At 45.0% G+C, this 22,500-nt stretch overlaps 1 long non-coding RNA gene across 1 annotated transcript in view; it reads left to right on the plus strand.

Annotated features, from left to right (window-relative positions):
* The window catches only part of LOC143506909 (uncharacterized), a 34,188-nt gene that overhangs the window by 9,285 nt on the left and 2,403 nt on the right, over nt 1-22,500 (plus strand). Inside the window, exons 2-3 of the long non-coding RNA XR_013128548.1 lie at nt 12,485-12,626; nt 12,847-12,949. This is a non-coding gene — a long non-coding RNA (uncharacterized LOC143506909). The remainder of the gene's footprint in view (nt 1-12,484; nt 12,627-12,846; nt 12,950-22,500) is intronic.

The following is a 22,500-nucleotide window of genomic DNA, read 5'->3' on the forward strand; positions in this document are numbered from 1 at the left end:
TCCAGACTACACCTGTAGACTCCACCTCCAGACTCCACCTCCAGACTCCACCTCCAGACTACACCTCCAGACTCTACCTTCAGACTCCACCTCCAGACTACACCTCCAGACTCTACCTCCAGACTACACCTCCAGACTCTACCTCCAGACTCTACCTCCAGACTCTACCTCCAGACTCCACCTCCAGACTACACCTCCAGACTCCACCTCCAGACTCCACCTCCAGACTCCACCTCCAGACTACACCTCCAGACACTACCTCCAGACTACACCTCCAGACTACACCTGTAGACTACACCTCCAGACTCCACCTCCAGACTCCACCTCCAGACTCCACCTCCAGACTACACCTCCAGACTCTACCTTCAGACTCCACCTCCAGACTACACCTCCAGACTACACCTCCAGACTACACCTCCAGACACTACCTCCAGACTACACCTCCAGACTACACCTCCAGACTACACCTCCAGACTCTACCTCCAGACTACACCTCCAGACTCCACCTCCAGACTCCACCTCCAGACTCCACCTCCAGACACTACCTCCAGACTACACCTGTAGACTCCACCTCCAGACTCCACCTCCAGACTCCACCTCCAGACTACACCTCCAGACTCTACCTTCAGACTCCACCTCCAGACTACACCTCCAGACTCTACCTCCAGACTACACCTCCAGACTACACCTCCAGACTCTACCTCCAGACTCTACCTCCAGACTCTACCTCCAGACTCCACCTCCAGACTACACCTCCAGACTCCACCTCCAGACTCCACCTCCAGACTCCACCTCCAGACTACACCTCCAGACTACACCTCCAGACACTACCTCCAGACTACACCTCCAGACTACACCTGTAGACTACACCTCCAGACTCCACCTCCAGACTCCACCTCCAGACTCCACCTCCAGACTACACCTCCAGACTCTACCTTCAGACTCCACCTCCAGACTACACCTCCAGACTACACCTCCAGACTACACCTCCAGACACTACCTCCAGACTACACCTCCAGACTACACCTCCAGACTACACCTCCAGACTCTACCTCCAGACTACACCTCCAGACTACACCTCCAGACTCCACCTCCAGACTCTACCTCCAGACTACACCTCCAGACTACACCTCCAGACTCTACCTCCAGACTACACCTCCAGACTACACCTCCAGACTCCACCTCCAGACTCTACCTCCAGACTACACCTCCAGACTACACCTCCAGACTCCACCTCCAGACTCTACCTCCAGACTACACCTCCAGACTCTACCTCCAGACTCTACCTCCAGACTACACCTCCAGACTCCACCTCCAGACTCTACCTCCAGACTACACCTCCAGACTACACCTCCAGACTCCACCTCCAGACTCTACCTCCAGACTACACCTCCAGACTACACCTCCAGACTCCACCTCCAGACTCTACCTCCAGACTACACCTCCAGACTCTACCTCCAGACACTACCTCCAGACTCTACCTCCAGACTACACCTCCAGACTCCACCTCCAGACTCCACCTCCAGACTACACCTCCAGACTACACCTCCAGACTACACCTCCAGACTCCACCTCCAGACACTACCTCCAGACTACACCTCCAGACTACACCTGTAGACTACACCTCCAGACTCCACCTCCAGACTCCACCTCCAGACTACACCTCCAGACTCCACCTTCAGACTACACCTCCAGACTACACCTCCAGACTCTACCTCCAGACTACACCTCCAGACTACACCTCCAGACACTACCTCCAGACTACACCTCCAGACTACACCTCCAGACACTACCTCCAGACTACACCTCCAGACTACACCTCCAGACACTACCTCCAGACTCCACCTCCAGGCTACACCTCCAGACTACACCTCCAGACTACACCTCCAGACTCCACCTCCTCCTAGTGGTCCTCCTCACTGCTCCTGGGACACAGCAGGCTCCCGTGTGTTTGGCCTGCTCTGTTTTCCCACCCATGGGCTTTTATCTTCCTTCCTTCCTCCCCTTTTCTCATGCCCTCCCTCTTGTTGTGCTCTTATCTTAATATCACCTATTAGTTCATCATCAGATTGTCTCTGACAACAAGCATTTGGTGATAACGCCTGATCATCACGACATCTTTTGTGTGCATGCATGCCTGCGAGTGTGTGAGAGACTGTGTGCGCTTGGGTTCTTGAGTGAACCAGAGGGCCAACCTAATTCCCAGCACCTTTGAGGTCTGTGTGTGTGTGTGTGTGTGTTCTCTCCAGAGAGCAATACGAAATTGATTACATCACTACATGGCATTCCACCATCAATCTCAACCTGTCAAATACCAGGCGAGGTTGGGAAAGATAGAGTCAGAGAGAAGGAGCAGGTCTGTGTGTGTGTGTGTGTGTGTGTGTGTGTGTGCACTAGGGGCGTGTCTGTAGGATGCTAATCGGGCATTTAAATGGCGTGTATTGAGCGTGGAGGGCGGATTTGGGAGCTGCAGTGTTTGTGATTGACCTCTAACCCACTCCCATTCACAACCACAACATCAAATTAACACACTAATAACACTCATTGTGCTTGGAGCCTGCATGTGTGTGTGTGTGTGTGTGTGAGCAGGACACACACAAAGTCAGGACAAAAAGTGTGTAAATGGTTTTAATGTGTGTCTAAACAGGTATAAGGGAGCATTCAATATTTCACTTACACAGAGAGCCAAAGTGAAGTGAATATTGGTTTGAGTGTATCTGAGCTGTCAGAGCTGCTGAACTAACGGGCCATAACGGGCCTGCTGCCCAGGGGCCCGTCTGTGTGTCACCGGGGCAGCGTACCCTGGACCTGCCCGGGACGTCAAACGTGCCACGGCGCGGCTCTCTGCGAGGGTGTGGCGGGATCGATTCCCGCCGGCCCCATACGGTCGCCTCCTCTGTCCCGCCGGGGCTTTGATTGTCATGACGAGCGTCCCGTTGTCCCATGAGGGGACACCCGCTAATGCAAGGATGCGTCCAATATTAATCCAATGAACACAGGACCCTTTAGATAAGCCCAACAAGGGTCCCTCTCTCTCCTTCTCTCTGTCTGTTTGTCTGTGTATCGCGCTCCCCCCTTCACACACACACACACACACACACACACACACACACACACACACACACACACACACACACACACACAGAGTGCTTGCAGCGTTCCTCTGGTTGCCAGTTCAACCCTCTGTGGGGATAAGGGGAACTCCCCCTCCATCTGTCTCTCTCTTCCTTCACACACTCAGGTCCATTTTGACCTGAATTACCATTTACAGCCCAAACCTTTTCACAGTCAACTCCCAATTACTACTTTAATGACCAAATGCTGCTTTGTTTATGATTATTTGGGTGTGTGCGTTTCAACACTGGTTTAGCACATGTCTGATTAGTCACTTTATGGCTCAAGAGAAAGTGCTGTACTCTAATTAGAAACCATGTGTGTGGTTTTAGTGTGTATGTGTGTGTATGTGTGTGTGTGTGTGTGTGTGTGTGTGTGTTAGTGAAATCTGAATGGAGTGCTGGGGTCCTGTAGATACTGCTGTCCAAGTTATCTGGCAAGCCAGAGAGCAATATAATGGTGAGAAAAGACTCATAAGCTCTGTCACACACACACACACACACACACAAACACACACACAAGCGTATCTGTCCTGCAGTCAGAAGGCCCGTAAACGATGTCCTCGTGGAAGACGTCCAGTGTCTGCAATATTTTTCTGTGGTCTCCACACACCCCTCTCCATTATGCTTGTCTGCTGGTCTGTAATGCATGGTCCTTATCACTGGGTGATCAGGTGTGATGTCTCACACCAGTGCCAATTATGGTAACAATTACCCAGCTGTTTATCGCTGGCGATGGTAAGATTATATTCACATTGGTAGTCATGAGGTATGTTAAAGACTTTGATAATCACATGGTGACGGCCGCACCAGAACTTCCCTGCTTGGTTTGCGGGGTATCCCGACCCCCTCCAGGTGCGTCAGAGATGAGACACAGAGAAAACGTGGCATGGCACCCGAGCCCTGGGGGCCAGGTCGGGCCGGGGGGCCCCTGGGGGCCGGGCTGGGGAGCCCTAGACAGTGTGCCAGGCTGTCTGGCTTCCTCTGCGGTTACCTCAGACCTACGCTCGGCTGAAACAGTAGAACGGTTGTCGTTTGCTCTCCGAACGCCCCCTCTCAACAGGCTGATGAACGCCACATTAAGGCGCTTTCAGGAAGCCTGATTAAAAAGCAGAATTAATACCTTCACTGTGGGCTTAGAGCTCGTGCTCATTTGTGTCCATTACGTGTTAAGGCAAATCAGAAGCTTTTTCTGTGTGAGTATAGTGCGTGTAGTGTGTGTGTGTGTGTGTGAATCTTTATTGCCTCTCTGCAGTATTTCACTAACTGCCCCCTTGTGTGTGACCTTTTCTTTTGACCCATGGCCCCCTCACTGTCTCCTAACTGTCCTACTGTGTGTTTGCGTTCTCAGCAGGGTTAGATAAATTGCCACTCCCTGCTTCAGGTATGTTAATAGCTCTAATGACCCTGATACAGCCAGTGTGAATAGAGCCTGCCTGAGGTGGTGCGTACCCCCCTCAAGGCCGGCCCACTGGGTGTGGGCGTGAACAGTGAGGGTGTTTGTGTGTTTTTGCCGGGCGTGTGCGCGTAGTCCGTTGTGTTTGAGTGGAGAGTGTTTGAACTCTTAAAGCAGGTACTTTTGTAATGCCCTAATAAGTAGAGTAGCAGAGCACTCCAGATTTCTCTCAGGGCCGTAGCCCCACCCTCCCGGCTATAACCCCACCCTCCGGGCTATAGCCCCACCCTCAGTTCCGCCCACTCTCCTCTCCACTCCTCCCCCTGTTCATTGACTGGGCACTTTCTTTACTTTTTGGAAGACAGGAGTTTAGAGGAAAACACAAAACTCTTTCACAAAACAACCAACAAGCCAAACTAACAAAGAAACTGACCAAACAGTCTCTCTTTTTAGCTTCAAGAGGGGGCAACCAATTCCCATAATCACATATTCATCAGTTGAATGATTAATTTAACATCTGGAATGAAAGCTTTAAAATTTTGTTATTAAATTTTGTTTACCAGTTATTTTGAATTGTTCCATGATCCCACTGAAATGGAAATTAAAGGTGTGTAGTTACAAACCAGAGGAATGAGAGTTTAAAGTGTAAGGGCTCTGTGAATTTCAGGCTGAGAAAATTAATATTACTTTTCTTGTTTTCATGCATATAAATTTTAATTCAATTGTAATACTGATTCAACAGTACTGATCAGATCAGAAGTGTAGACTATAATAGAATAATAGTAAAAGTTTCCTTTCAGGGATAAGAGTCTTTGGTAGGAATATGAATCTAGTCTGTGATATGTGATACAGATTGTCTCACATAATTTTACCTGTAACAAATTAATTAACTGAAGCAAACATACACTGCTTGACACATGGCCAATCTGCTCAGCAAATTACCCAGATCAAACACAATATCAGGTTTAGCAATGGTGCTGTTATGTAACACTGATACTGTGATACAGGTGTATTGGCATGTAGACGTTAAGGGTTATTTATACAGCAGCTGTACAGAACATAGTTCTTGGCTCGAGTGTGTTCACAGGCATTAAGGAAGACAGTATGAATGTTTGTTTAAGATTACTGCTGTTCAAAACCCACAGGGCCACGTGTCTTGTCTGTGACCTCACAAGATCTTATACTTTAAGTTTTGTGCCCATTACCAACAGCATCTGGTAACACCTGGTAATGGAAACATATTGTAAGTGGAGTTATTAATGTACACATATCTGAGATATGCTTAAGAGTGGAAATATATGACTGAGGTACACACACACACACACACACACACACACACACACACACATACACACACATACACACACACATAGGTACACACAGACACACAAACACACACATAGGTACACACAGACACACTCAACCACACAATCATACAAATGCATGCTAGATGAATGAAGCCTAGCCACACCCAGTCACAAATCTTCAACTTTCTCACTGACACCGATCCAGACACATTTAATAAACATGCCCTCACATACACACCACTTCTACACACACACCACTAATACACACACTGTCATTTACAAACATACCCTCACATACACACCACTACTACACACACTGTCATTTACAAACATACCCTCACATACACACACCACTACTGTCATTTGTCAGATCAGCAATATTATTTTATTTGAAAACTGAACAGAAGTACATTTTTAGATGTAAAGTTTGTTTCATTTACATTTTATTTTTACATTTACGGCATTTTAGCAGACGCTCTTATCCAGAGCGACTTACAAAGTGCTTTGCATCTGATCACAGAATTCATCCTAGGTAATAGTACGAATAGGCCAGAATTCAAGATACCATTGAGTCAGACTACTTCTAAACTACAGGAGTCAATGTCATTACCTAATGTTTTGCAAGTTAAACGTTTGCCAAAAAGCACAAATAACCATAGACAGACATACAATCATTTCATCATTCCTTTACTTTGAAAAATAAGGTGTGTGTGAAACTCACTCGACAATATTATAAGTAAAATTAAAGTTTTAAATGTATAAAGGAAACTTTTCTACCCAGTTTCTGAAACTGTCCTGAATTTGATGCAGAACGCTGCACTGTACGCTGGAACTCATGCAATATTCAGGCGTCATTAATTAAAAACCCCAATTACAACCCCTTGTTACACGATTAATATGGTTCATACAATGTAGCCACCTAGCAATGCAACTTTTTCTCCACTGTTTAATCTAAATTCCATTACGAACCTCACACCCATATCCACTGCGAGCGAACCCAATACGTTGACAGGTCCGGTTATTTATTACGGGTATCCACTCCTCCAGACGGCCGGTGAAGAAGCGTTGGGCTCGGGCGTCCCCTCTTCGTCTCCCTGCCGTACTCTTCCTCTCCTGGGTTTATCTGCCTGTGTTCTCAGGGATTATATTGCAATTCCTCTTTCCTTTAAAAGACTGATCACTGACACTCACCTAATTGAGCTTGGCAGACTGCTTCTACTCTGAACCTTAAATAAACCACACAGTGGAGGTGTGTGTGTGTGTGTGTGTGTGTGTGTGTGCAGTCACGTGCATTTCTATGTGTTTGACAGCTCAGTTGGGTTTTAATTATGGCCTTCATGCTGTCCCGTGAACTCCAGTACTCACGTAGCATTTGAACACTTCAGTCTCCTGCATGTCTTTCACTGCTTGTGTGTGTGTGTGTGTGTTTTCTCTGTCCCGGAGAGGGGAATGTCTGTCAGGTATGCTGGAGGGGACTTCTGTGTTTAAATGAATCACCTACATGTTACCAGACTGTAACTGATCAGTTGCGCTCTCTCTCTCTCTCTCTCTCTCTCTCTCTTTCTTCCTTTTCCTTTGTAAAGAGTGTCATGAAACTGTTGGCACTGGGACTTGCTTTTCCAGTTTATATGTGCTTCATTGTTTCTCTCTCTCTCTATTTCTCTGTCTCTCTCTCTCCCTCATCACTCTGTCTCTCAGCAGCTGCAAGGCAGTTGAACTTTTGAAACAGTTTAGACAAATCATTATACTGTTAGTGTGTGTTAGTATGTGTGTGTGTGTTGGAGGGGGTGTATGTGTGTGTTTGGACTAAGGACAAAGCCATTAGTAGTAATAGAAGCAATCAGACAGTGGTTTGGCTGTGAAGTCTTGCCTGGGAATTCTGAACTCACAAGTATTTACAAAGCAAGACTTTAGTAAAAAACCAGCATACAGAAAGCTGAACTCTATCCCAGTATATTGTGTTTTGTCGACAGTGTATATTGATGGTTTTGACATTTCTTTTCTTCGGTGATACCAGTACTAACATCGCTGTTGAGGTCTTGCAATATTAACACAATTTTTCATCGACTATTTTTCACATGGCTCTTTAGTGACTTGGGTGTGTACGTGTCAGTAATACCACTTCCTGCCGTTCAAATGGACTACGCCAGAAAAATGTGATTTCTCCGATAAAACTAATGAGGGTGATTTTAACATCCCAGAAGTGTGTATTGAGTTGCCTTAATGTGTTCTTGGCTTCATCCAAACATGACATCCGTCCATTAAAATTCTGTGTCTGCGTCTGTGTGTGTGTGTGTGTGTGTGTGTGTGTGTGTGTGTGCGAGCATGTGTGTGATGGGGGAACCTCTCTAAGAAGTATGTCACTTTTCCTCTTCTTGGTTATCCCATTATCAGACTGGCCTTTTGGAATGAGATGCTCAGGGATACCGGGTTCCTTCCTGTAGCAAAATGAGTTCAATTACCCGTCCAAACAATAGTTAGCGTAATTACACTCGTGCATAAACGCAGCTATCACGCTGGCACTTCCTGGCCCAGGATGACGTGGCACTTAGCAGGCGATGGTCGCCGTGGTGACACGAAGCCCAGCCGTGGGCGGGTGACGAGATCAACCTCATCATTCGAGGATGTGATGTGTCGTATTCCATGTAAAGTTTGGCCTTCAAAACAACTTGGAAGATTCTTTGTTTAAGAAAAGACGTTTCACCAAAAACGTGTGATTTTATGCCTTTCAAGGCAAAATCAGAATGTCAAGGTCACATCTAGGACAAAGGCCTTGTCCTTTCTGATCCAGAAACGCTGTGTTGTTTTAATAAAAGTTATGACTTGATGTGTTTTTGAGGGTGACCTGTTCCCTGTGACTAGCGGTGACGGCTGCAGGTCATGAGGGTTGTTATATGAATTTAAGGAAGTTACTGTGATTGGTTGCTCTCTTACATACTAATCTTAGTAAATATAATTTAGCAGAAAGTGTTTTGATACACACACATTTACATAGGGGCACAGTGCAAGCTGAGAGAGAGAGCGAGAGAGAAATTGTGTGTGTGTCAGCATGTATTCCCCTGAGAATGCAAAGCTGAAGACCTGTGGTGATTTTCTCACACACTCACACACTCATACATGTTTACACACTAAACATTAGCAGTGGTAAGTCTATGGGAAACTACGTTCTCAGCAGTACCCTCATAGAGGGGTTGTGAGTGTGAATTAATGTACTTTAGTGCTTTAGTGTGTGTGTGTGTGCATGTGTGTTAGTCGATGCTTCTACTTTCCAACCATGAGCTATTTCAAGCTTAGTGTCACAGTGCACAGGCACACACAACCACTTACACACACACACACACACACACACACACACACACACACACACACACACACACACACACACACACACACAAAATGAGAAGTTGCTGTTTAGACCAACATCTAGCGGTCAAATTAAAGACCATGATATGGATTGGAAGTTAAATCAGCTACATCTTCAGCTAGTGAAATGATCTCAACAGTACATAAATGACAAGGATAGATGACTTGGTCATTTAGTCAGTTAGTCATCGTTCTAGAAATATCAGAGGGATGCTTCATCACCTGATGGGACGAGTACTCACCTGATACATATGTGTATGGGGTGTGTGTGTGTGTGCGTGTGTATGTGTGTGTGTGTGTGCATGCCCAGAATATGCGTGGAATCAGTTAAGGGCCTTTCACCTAAACAAACACTCTGAGATCCACATTCTAATGCACACTTTAAATATAACTGTGTGCATCTGTGTTTGCGTGTGTGTGTATGTGCACGCTCTACTGTGAAGCAGAACATGTCAACAAACACTCGGCAGGTGGAGCTCGGCAGGTGGAGCTCGGCAGGTGGAGCTCGGCAGGTGGAGACACAGCGGTCACTGACTGCAGAGTGAGCGTAGGGCATCACGGTGCATGAAGAACACCTTCTAACACCCCCCACATCTCATCTGGCCATGCTGAACTAACCCTGCTCACGTTTAGGGAGAGGAGACACCGCCTTTTCTCAGCCTGTATCCATCAAAGCATCATTAACAACTACCCATGAGTACACTGGATTTCTTTTGCCGCATTTGCGTGTGCACGTGTGTGTGTGTGTGTGTGTGTGTGTGTGTGTGTGTATGTGTGTGCGTGTTTGCACGCACATGTGTCTTGGCCTCCGCCACTCATTTTCACACCTATGTTGAAAATAGTCGCCCAATTTTCCTGTGGCTTAAACTGTAAAACACACACACTCACACACACACACACACACACACACACACACACACACACACACACACACACACACACACACACACACACACATATACAGACAGTCTTACACACCAGAAGTCGCAGTGATATGATGGTTTGGTAGAACACAGCAATAACATATACTGTGTTCATCAGTGACAGGCTGCACTGCACTAACACCGTGTTAGTGTTATGATGATGAGGGTTCAGGTTTGTCACATGACTCTTCCTACCCTGTTAATATTTCTATTGAGTGTGTGTCCAAGAACATGCAGACTGCATGTAGCATACTCCAAATGTGTTTCAGCACAAAACAGCTTTACTACGATAACAAACTCTCCTCCCTTTACACATGCACACACCCACACACAATACACATCCAACCGCAGCTATAATTAGTAATGTAGCTGTCAGGAAAAGCTCTCTATAGTGTGTTTAACCTGTTATAAACTTTATAAACTTACTCTTTTGATTTTTCAATTGTCCAATAATCTTCACATGCCACTAAAGGTCTTTTCAGTCTATTTTACAGGCGGTTAAGCAACAGCAGTTCAAAATGTTACTGAGTGAGCGAGTGAGTGAAAACCTTACAAGGAGATAGTAGTGATTTAAATGTTTTAGTTAATCTCATTAAAGTGGCTCATTAAAGTGTTTTGATATCGCTCTATTTTATTGGCTCTTTGCACTGCGATTCAGTAGAAACGTTTGTTACTTTATTATCTCATTAAATGAGATACTCTTACATCACGCAGACTGTTTGCAGACTTTCATGAGAAAGAAATTTGTGACTGTCGGAAAAATGGGAAAACAATAGAACAGAAACACATGGGTTACTATAGCTACCATCTTCATATTTCATATCTTGATTACTTATATAATTAATTTTAAATATAGTTAGTGTTACTTTTATTTTACCTTGTGTAATATATATATATATATATACACACAAAATTTGACATATGTATGACCTCTCACATGGTATAAAAACAAATGTGGGTATATTTATGTGTGTGTGCATGCACACACGTGTGTTTATGTGTGTGTGTGTGCGCATATCCTTTAACCCCTTCATTCCTGTCACAAGCACCCACTCAGTGTAGCTGTAACAGCATTTGTGACATCAGCACAGCAGAATCCACACACCTACACATAATATAACCTTACTACTCTCTCTCTCTCTCTCTCTCTCTTTAATTCAGAGGAAGACAGTAGCAGTCATGCCGGTGAGCCACTTCATACACGCCCTCACCCCCTCACAGATTGCACTCTTTCTCTTGTTCACAGGAAGCTGTGGGCATGCCTCCCCATACCAGTGACACTCGCTTCTCTCAAACGATGTTACAGTTTTGTTTTTTTTTTTCACCACTTGTGTGGTCTGATATATCTTTAATGTTGCTTTTTTCAAACAGAAATAATTTTTTTCTTCGGTGAGCATGTTGCAACATAATATGGTTAGGAGGTAACAAGGAAGAGCTCCGATGAAGCAATATCTGACTCAGTATTGTCACGGTCCGCCTGACTCCTCCCTCCAGCTAGTTTATGGTTGTGTACACGTCCGTTTGTGTCTGCGTGTGTTTACGTTCATGTGCGTTAGCGTACGTGTCGTCTTCGTCAGTTGTTCGTCTTCAGTTTGTGTTCATTCCCGCGTTTTCAGTAATAAACGTTTTACGTTTAAACTCAACTCGGCATCCTGTTTCTGCTTCGTTGCGTTACGGAGCAACAGACCGTCCGGGATGCCCAAAGGTAATCACGGCAGGAAGAGAAAGAGGCGACACCCCCTCCTTCCTGCTAAACCCTGCAACATCAGAACTAATGCTTCGGGCAAGGCGGTCCGATTTGGGGAGGAGGAGCGGCTGGCTGGTTTCCAGTGGGACTTCTCTGATCATGTGGTCAGAGTGGACACCAGCCAGCTAGCGAAGGACACTCCTCCTCTTCGACCCAGACTTCTCCGGTGCACTACATGTCTGGCAGTGGGTGGGTTTGCCATTGGAGGCGAGCTCCTCTCAGCGACCGACAGGGTGCCAGGACTGATACAGGGAGAGGAGTTTGGTCTGTACGACCGAGAAAGCTCTCGCGAGCGCCCCAAGAAGACACTAAGGTATCGCCACCCTTCTCCTTAGTTAGAGCCACCGATGCTAGCTTCCCATCTGCCTGTAAGGTCGGTGTGCACTCCCCACATCCTCCTGAAGCAGGTACATTCTCCCCAGGTGCTCCGGTCAGCGTGTGTCCAACGGGAGAGTCCTCGGCACACAAGGGATCTTCGCCCACGGCTGCTCCCACAGGACCGCTGGGCACCTGCTTCCCAGCAAGGCATCCTGCTTTGTTTCCCTTTGTCCCCCTAATGGCAAATGTCCCTGCGTTTGTCCCAATGTTGTCTCCCTTCGTCATCCTAAGATGGTCTGTTGGTACGCTCTCCCCAGGGTAGGCTACTCCAAGCTGACGAAGCTCTGTGCGCTAGCCCGGCCCTTCATTTCGGGTCTAGTGTCGGACAGCTGGTGCTGGGCACTCCAGGAGAAAGCACCTCTCTGTGGGGGGTTTTGTCCCGGTCCACTCCTCCATCAGGTTTGTGCATGTTTCTGTCCTGTGAGTTTCTGTTCGTTCCCGCATTGTCAGTAATAAACGTTCCACGTTTAAATCTGCGTCCTGTTTCTGCCTCACTGCGTTACAGTTATGTGTCAGACTGATCTCAGATCAGCAGCAAAGCATTCACTGGGTGCATCTGCAAGCTTCTTCACAAGACAAATGTGCTGAATTGTTCGTTTGTTTGAACTGACCTCCTCAGGTTCAAACCTCTTCAGCTGAGCTGATGGCTGGAGACAGGGACTCTCCAGAACAGAGCTCAGAACGTCAGACCTTCACACAGACTGAAAACAGGTCAACGAAAGGCAGGTCTACGGTTAATGACAGGTCCAGTCAGTGGGGATATTAAAGACAGTTTAGTGACTTTCATCGTCAGGGTTGCTGAGAAGGAGAGTGACCCATCTGGCCTGCATAGGAGGAAGTAAACGAGAGTTGAAGGCCCAGTTCTATGGGTTGCTTGACCTTGAGATCGGTTTGTAACGCCTGTATGTGTGTATCAAAACAGAACCCAGAACAGAGGCACTGTAGACATCACAGCCCTGACAAGCATGTGGTAACTAGGCCATGCAGCATGAGTGTGAGTGTGTGTGTGTGTGTGTGTGTGTGTGTGTGTGTGTGTGTGTGTGTCTGTATACATGTGTGTGTGTGTGTGTGTGTGTGTGAACTGACACCTTTCAGATGCACAAAAAATACATCAATGACAAGCAATATATATAAACAAAAACACACAAACAAAAAATGTTCAAAAAATATGAAGGAAGAAATTTCATGGCAGCCAGTAGCTAATATTAGACCTGCCATGACATAATAAATATCATGGTGGCTCATGCACACTCGGTCTTGTCTGTTTAAACAAAAATGCAAAAAGCACCCCCACCCACCTGCACAAATGCTCTCTCTCTCTCTCTCTCTCTCTCTCTCACACACACACACACACACACACACACACACACACACACACACACACACACACACACACACACACACATGCATGGTGATATTCCCTCGTTCCACTCCACACCTCTCCGAAGGTGATGACAGATTAAGGGGATTTCATTTCATGGTAAAGGCTTCAGGCCAAAGTGCGGGCCTGACCCATTCCTCCAACACACACACACACACACACACACACACACACACACACACACACACACACACACACACACACACACACACACACACACACACTAGTATAAATGAGTGCAAATCCAAAACGGGCAAGAAAGTGAGCCCAATCTGGACCATTGTACTGCTTCAGGATTAGTCCAGTGAAGTGTATGTGTGTGTGTGTGTGTATGTGTGTGTGGGTGTATCTTGTTAAATTCAGGGCTCCCTGATGTAGTCATGGCTTTGGGTAGAAACAGTCCAAACTCATCCTAATACTGTGAATAGACTAAAACTGAAAGAATGAAAGTATGATTTTTTTTCCTGTTCAGTTTTTGTACACCTGAGCAAAACTGGACATTCACTATACTATCTGGCTCACACAAATGCTCTCCACAAGAAAGAAAGGAATAAAGAAACAAAAAAATATGAATAGAAAATCATTGCCAGAACTATTTGGAAATATGTCTGGTCTCTCTTCATAGCTTCAAAATTCAACACTGATATTGCCAATGAAACCATCAAGGAATGTTTACTAAATGTGGTGGATATTCCAGAGAAGACAACAAACCTCCCCAAGACAGACTAGACAAAACAGACTGCACAAGACAGTCTACCCAAGACAGACTATACAAGACTAACAGGATAAGATAGACTACACAAAACAGACTACACAAGACACAAACAAGACAAGACAGAATACAGAAAACAGACTACACAAGACCATCTACAAAATCGGTCTACACAAACAAACTACACAAGACAGACCACACAAAACAGTCTACACAAAAAGACAACACAAATCAGTCTGCACAAATTACAAAAGACAGAGCAGCAACTTTGAAAAGCCACAGTAGCAACTTCGACAGTGTGCAAAACATTGCATACACAATATGACATGGTCAGAAAACAAGTATACCTAGAGAACATAACATAGAAAATAAAAAAAGAAGTTATAAAGAATTTATGATCGTTTGGCAGTACCAAATGTATGACTTTCAAGTAAATGAAATAAGGTCACTATATACTATCACATACAGCTCCGGTTTCAAAACCAACCAGATTCCAGGATAATTTAGGTAAAGGCCTGTGAAGGTAAAGTTCACGTTCAGCTTATGTTCAACACAAGGTTTCATTCATGATGAGATATGCAGTCATGCAGCCAAGTTTGATCTGGACATGTTGAAAGTACAAATACTGAATGAGTCTGTAGAAACAGAGGCAGCGTTTAGACTGAAGGTGGCAGTCGGCTTTTGTCCCTGGTCTGTCCCCCCTAGTCCCTCTCCCCCCCCACACTCAGTCAAGGGCATCGTCCTACGTCAGGGAGCCCTAGTTACAGAAACTTTTTCCATCAGGGCGTCACAATGAACGTCCTGGAATGAGGATGCATGTGCATCCTTTCACTTGTAGAGACACACCCCCAAAAAGGCAGCACACAGGAGTGAAAATCAGCACACACACACATTCATGCACTCACACACACACATTCGTGCACTCACACACACACACATTTGTGCACACACACACACACACACAACAAAAATGATCTGATTTAGGAAGTGCACCCATTTATTGTCTGTAAAAAGTTACTGATTGAGGCTTGTTTGCACTTAACAGGTCCACCAACACACACTCAAGGTGTCCAGAAGAACTATTTCCAGCTCAATGTCCACGCATCAATCAAGCCTGATGCAAAATTCAAATATAATAGATTAAAACAGCTAAAGATGGGTGACACCAATGGTTATTATTACCTTTGTCAGACTACCAAAACAGTGCAGATTGCCAGTAATGGGAAATAATATGACAGCCAGAACGAGGAAATGGTCAGTCAGCAAGGTAATTAATCCCAATCAGACTCTTTTCGACAGCATATCAAAACATAAGGAATGCGCCACGTGCTGGCTAATTGCCAGAAAAAGTCAATCGCTTTTCACCTTATACTTTTTGACAGTACAATAATTATCTAATAATTAGATCTATTAGAATATTAGAATATTTCGTGCCATTTTCCCATGAGAGCAGGAGGGAAAACAAGCGTTGCAAGCGAATTCAAGTTCATGTCACGTCCCACAGAGAAGCTGAGAAGAAACGCATTGCATCGCACGCACGCACGCACGCACGAACGTTGTGGCGGCATTTGGGCGCCTTTTCACGTTGCCTACCGCACGCTTTGGTTTCACCGTTTCCTTTGTCATGCTAGTACCTGTATACCTGCGACAGGAATGCAGAAACAGAGAGTTTTCACGATGGACACGTGTGACGAGCTGCACGAGGGCTGACGGGCGCGCGCTGGGGCTTGCGTAGCATGTGCGCAGGCGCAAGTTCGTAACCTGAGAAGAATCTTGTCAGCGCTGTTGGACTTATTTCGCGCCAGAAATCGCATATGTTTGTCGTTATAACATAGGCTTTCAACATCACCAACATCGCGCTTGCGGTTTTGCGTTTGTGTCAAGAGTTGTTTCTTGTTGTAAATGTAATGAATCATTGCCAAAGGGGTTAAAACATCTGCCATGCGGCATTTAGGTTATAGTCAAGGCCCTAGTGACCAGTGATGACTTAGTTACCCTGAAAAAGTAATCCGATTACTGATTACTCCTTTTTAAAGTAACTTAGTTACATTGCTGATTACTTGATTTTAAAAGTATTTTTAAAACGTTAGATTACAAGTTACTTTAGTTGTTACATTCAGCAACAAAATTTGTTTGTCCAATACTCACTTTATTGGAAGTGCATTTTTAACAGAAACAATGTATCTCCTGACATTTAAACAATGTATCTCCTGACATTTAAATAATGTATCTCCTGACATTACGTTTGTGTCGCTGCGTATTATTTGTAAATGTATTTGTAAACGTAATACAAGCGAACTGTTCAGTCAGACAGCTATTTGTTGTGAAACGAAATACAATTATATTTTCAAGCACGTTAAACACAAAGCAACATTAAAATTCGTCAGGTAAATGTTCCTTCCCCTGTTTTTGAGGGGTATTTCTTTACACTACCACATATCGTTACGGAGAACGCTGCACAGAATGACGTGAACGCGCTCGCGCTCTCACAGGTTCACGCGCTGCGTGCGGAGTCGAGCGCTACGGTCAGACGCAAAAGTAGAACTGAGCCAAGAAGAAAGCAAAAATATATTTTTTTACTAAGGAAAACAAAAATAGTAACGCACAGTTACTTGGATAAGTAACTTTAATCTGATTACTGACATCATTGCTTGTGACTTTACAGGCTCATGCAGTAAACATCTGAAATGGAGTCCTGACTAAATAATCCAGCATTTTTAAGAACAAGCTCAAAAGAAGCACTTGCAACCTGCCCAGTCAGCACCCCTCAAACACAGCCCCACCAGTGCAGTTATTGTATGTTCATTTGCTTCAGTCAGAGTATGGCTCTTACATACCTCACTTTGGTCTGGTCATGTTCCTGGTCTGGTAATTGGCTGTTAGCTCAGTTAGCATCCTAGCAACTAATGCTAAGCGGTAGCAGCTGTTATCTATACATATATTATAGGTCATGTCAGTGCACCATTGGAAGTGGGCCAGTACTACAGGGTTTATTTGGAAGTTTAAGTGGTTCTCAGTGAGACATTACTGACACCACAGAAGCAAAGGACGCACATTTTTTTCTCGTAAAACATCTGAGAGACGGAGGGCACAGTTTTGACCAAAAGACTGTCAGCAAACACTCAAGAGTCATAAAAGACCCCTAAAGGCTGAATAAAGAGACTGATGAAGTGTGTGTGAATGTTTTGGTTAGTGGAGATGTTAAGAATGGTAAACTCTGACCTGCATTTATGTAGTTATGTTTGGCATGAAGAGGGGTGTGTGTGTGTGTTTGTATTCCTAGTGTTTTTGTGTGACCATTTGTGTGTATCGATAAGTGAGTAAACGGTCTGGGATGTGTTTACCCCAAGGAAGGAAGCTGTCATTACTGTTTGCTCCTGGGGAGACGAACAACCCCGCCTCTTGATGACTGACAGCAAGGGGAGGGGCTTCTGGAAATGCAGTTAGCCAAATGCAGAGAAACTGCCTAAGATATAACGCATATAAGCACACAATACCTGCAGGATCAATTACAGACAGAGTGTTATGTCCCCCCCCCCCCCACACACACACACACACACACACACACACACACACACACACACACACACACACACACGCACGCACGCACGCACGCACGCACGCACACACACACACACACACACACACACACACACACACACACACACACACACAAGGCCAGGCGGAGAGCCAATGCTCTCTCTCTAGTGGAGCACTGCTCCAGCAGTTTGATTGACGTGCAGTGTTGAGAGGGTGTCGGGTTTCGCTGTGGCATTCTGGGAAGGAGAGCCTGCATTCCTGACCAGGTCATGAACTGCCCACCTTTCTCTCCTGATCCACCCAGGCACCCTGCCCCTCCCCCTCAGCAGAGGCGGATTTAGGAAAACTGCACTATTAAGGTAGATAACCCACTAATCTGACACTGGAACATGCACATATGCGTGGGTGCGCGCACACACACACACACACACACACCACACACACACACACACACCACACACACACACACACACACACACACACACAGACACACACACACACACACACACACACACACACACACACACAGTAATGATTTCTTGTCATACTTTATACTAAAATGTACAACATATTTTACAGTAGCTTGAAAACCATAACCATTATTTTGTAGGAAGTCCAAAACAATAAATAAACAAAAACAAACCTTTTTGTAGCTCTCTCTCTCTCTCTCTCTCTCTCTCTCTCTGATAGATCTGCCTAAGGCATGGATGAAAGTCTGAGACAATTTTTGGCTGTAGTGCAGAGATGTGCAGTGTGTATGTGTGTGTGTTAGTCTGTGTATGTGTGTGTGTGTGTGTGTGTGTGTGGAATAGAGTAGAGAGAGCTGAAATTACTCGCTTGGAATGTGATTAGATTCCTGATGCTGCCAGCCATGCCTCATTTATAATTAGGTGTGTGTGTGTGTGTGTGTGTGTGTGTGTGTGTGTGTGTGTGTGTGTGTGTGTGTGGAAGAGATTAGTTCTGTGACATCATATAAGGGACCGGTGTTTGGGTCCCTGAACTGATAAGAAATGGGGAGGTGCACACACACACACACACACACGCACACACACACCCTCTAGGCAGTGGCATCCTGCTGTAGGCACCTCTCTTCATCAAATAGGCTTTTGCACACACACACACACACACACACACACACACACACACACACACACACACACACACACACACACACACACGTAATATGATTCGCAGCCATTATCATTTGCCTAAGTATTTGCACCACTTGTTTGAAACATCGAAGCATTGCATCTGGTGTTGGAATGATTTCACCCTTGTCGATGATCATTCATCAGATTGCAGCGTTAGTATTTTCAAACAAATAATTCACTGAATAAACTCTTCATTAAGCATGGATGACAATTTATGTCATCCCTCCTTACACAAGCTACACTACAGGCCATCTTCCAATAATTATAGAAGGACACTGAATTGGCAGTATGGCAGTATGGGAGTATGGCAGTATGGCAGTATGGGAGTATGGCAGTATGGGAGTATGGCAGTATGGCAGTATGGCAGTATGGCAGTATGGCAGTATGGGAGTATGGCAGTATGGCAGTATGGCAGTATGGGAGTATGGCAGTATGGCAGTATGGCAGTATGGCAGTATGGCAGTATGCGTGTGTGCTTGTGTGTATGGCACACTGATTGCCCATTAGGTCTTTCTGCTTCTAGCCTCAAACACAATCGGGCGGCAGCTGATACTTCCTGTTCGCATAATTAACTGAGTTAATTAAGGCCTTAATTGACCGGTGGTGTGACCGGGGCGTGCGCTAATCTGCTAGTGCCTCTCGTATAGGCTGCTAAATTAGGTTAGCCCTCTCAGATTGCCATGATAAAGGCCCGTCTATATCCCGCTGCAGAATCTGAGCGTTCTACAGAGAAATGTAGGGGCCGTCCATCAAATGAAAACTCGATCTAATGCTCATTTAGAAAACGAGGCAAGGAACAGCTGAAAAAGTTCGTTATAGACACTGTGGCGGCAAGCTATCGCGAATAAAAGTTTTGAAGGCGGGGCTCCGTTTAACTGCCGGCAAGCTTGTTATGATATGAAACAGGAGCTTGTTAGCCTAATGCTGAAATAATGATGGTGTTTGATATCTGTTTCATCATAGATTAATGGATGATTCGGTAATGGAGGACAAGATGAACACATGTGATACATGAAGAAGAGACAGTGGATGGGGTGATGGAGGAGAGAGAGATAGAGATAGATAGAGAGAGAGAGAGAGAGAGAGAGAGAGAGAGAGGAGATTGTCATGTCAGTGAAAATGTAGTCAGGAAAGCCATTCTTAATGTTGGGCCTTTCATTTTGGTTCCGCCCTGTGCTTTTCCGTCTGGCACTGAGTGAATAGCATCTGGTTGTACAGACATCACCACCGAGCAAGTTGGTAAATTCCGCACTTGCCAAACTCATCAGGATAACAGCAGAAAAGTCTTTTCCATTGAAGAAAGATTCGCAAGATTTACCAGGCTAACTTAAATGAACCCATTTTTGGAAACTGTTGGAGTTCATTTGTGTATGTGTGTGTGTGTGTGTGTGTGTGTGTGTGTGTGTGTGTGTGTGTGTGTGTGTGTGTGTGTGTTGTGTGAGACTGTCTGGCAATCTTGTTCAGACCATTTTTTCCCTATTTCCTCTGTTTTGCCCCACACTGCCTCTTCTCTCTGTCACCGCAACTCTCGGCTGACTTGTGTGTGTGTGTGTGTGTGTGTGTGTGTGTGTGTGTGTGTGTGTGTGTGTGTGTGTGTACTTTGTGTCTGAGGCTTCGCAGGTTGGAGTTTCAGCTGCAGGAAAAGGAGACTTTCTGAAGCTGGCACGTGTGTTTGTGTGTGTGTGTGTGTGTGTGCGTGTGTGTGTGTGTGTGTGTCAGAGTTTGGGGTGAAGGCGAAAACATGGCAGGTGACAGCCTAAGAGGGCTTAAACCATGGGCCCATAATCCAGTCTTTGTTGCCACGGCGATAAACAGTTGACTGTTCTTTTGCTGTTGAGCAGGAGTTCCTAAGTCCTTTGTTCCACTAAGTGTGTGCAACATAAAACAGCGTCCCAATACCTGTTATTAAACCAGGCAGTACAGGCAAAATATCAAATGAAATGAGCATCATTTAATATTGTGGCAAAAGTAATAGAATATACACACACATGCAACATGAAATAAGTTCACTAAAAAGTCAACAATGTCATAATGAGTCTTAGTTGTTTATTTCTGTCATTTTAAAATCTGTACAAAAGGTCCCTCAAAATACCTACATCTCCCCTTCACACCTGCCATACACCCCAATGGCTTGAAGACCCTCCCACTTGGGTTAATGTCAGTTTGTGGTCTAATAAAGCACATCCATGTGATGTGCATATGGTAGAAGCAACACACACACACACACACACACACACACACACACACACACACACACACCTGGGCTTCTGGAGGCAGGAAACCTCGCTTAACTGTCAACTTTAGTTTTGATTGCCCTGTAGTAAGACAAAACACATGTACACACGCATGCACACTCCGATTCTCACCAGCGTGTGATCAGCTGCCTGATTCAGTTCTTGCTATCATCATCCAGCAGCAATAAAGAACCGGGGCCATCAAAAGAGTCTAAACAGAATATTTGTCATATCCAGATATGCTACGAAATATCTTGCATTCAAATATTTAACCTGCGTGCCACTTCTGGAGTGCAGCCACTGAAATCACAGCACAGCTCTACAGAGTGCAGCTCACCATCAGACAACTATGCCAGTCAGGAGATCAAACACGTGGCCCCCGTCACAGAACCGAGTCTTTGCCGCCTCCCTGAGTTGCTGGTGCTTTGACGCGTTCTGCCCCGGCCCGGCCTCTTCAAACGCACGCTGGCTTTGAGGCTTCGCTGTCTGCAGAAGACGACTCGTTTAGGTGTTGCTGGAGCTATACAATAAAACAGGTGCCTCAACAGTGCACATTCACTTAGAAATGTGTTATTACCATTCATGCGGCTAAATCCTGGTCCTGTTTCATAACCAGGTCACCAGTCATTGTCAGTTCCTGATAAATAAATAAATAAACAATAAAGAAATAAAGAAATAAAATAATAATAATAATAATAATAACAATAATAATAATAATAATAATAATAATAATAATAATCATCATCATCATCATCATTAGTTTTATTATAAATAAATAAGATATATGGATATATAGATATAGAGATATTAAAAACTGTAGTAATGTACAGTTTCCAGAGAAACAGGATATATATATATATATATATATATATATATATATATATATATATATAGAGAGAGAGAGAGAGAGAGAGAGAGAGAGAGAGAGAGAGAGAGAGAGAGAGAGAGAAGAGAGAGAGAGAGAGAGAGAGAAGAGAGAGAGAAAATAAGTGTAATTTTAAAATGACAGATGACATGTGGATTATGCACACATTCACCTCTGACCTGCACAGTTTAAATGTCAGTCTGTTGGCTCACTGCATATCAGAGCTTGAGATTTTACGCTTTCCTTTCAACAGCTCTGATACAGTCACCTAATGGAGAGACTTCCTTTCCCTCTTTCTCTCTCCCACCCTCCCAGATCGCCAGAGTCCCATATCTTGACCATTCTCCTCACATTCCACTGTTTAAAAAATGCTCAAAGCCAAAGAATTTC

Source organism: Brachyhypopomus gauderio, unplaced genomic scaffold (assembly GCF_052324685.1).
Source record: "Brachyhypopomus gauderio isolate BG-103 unplaced genomic scaffold, BGAUD_0.2 sc607, whole genome shotgun sequence".
Lineage (NCBI taxonomy): Eukaryota > Metazoa > Chordata > Actinopteri > Gymnotiformes > Hypopomidae > Brachyhypopomus > Brachyhypopomus gauderio.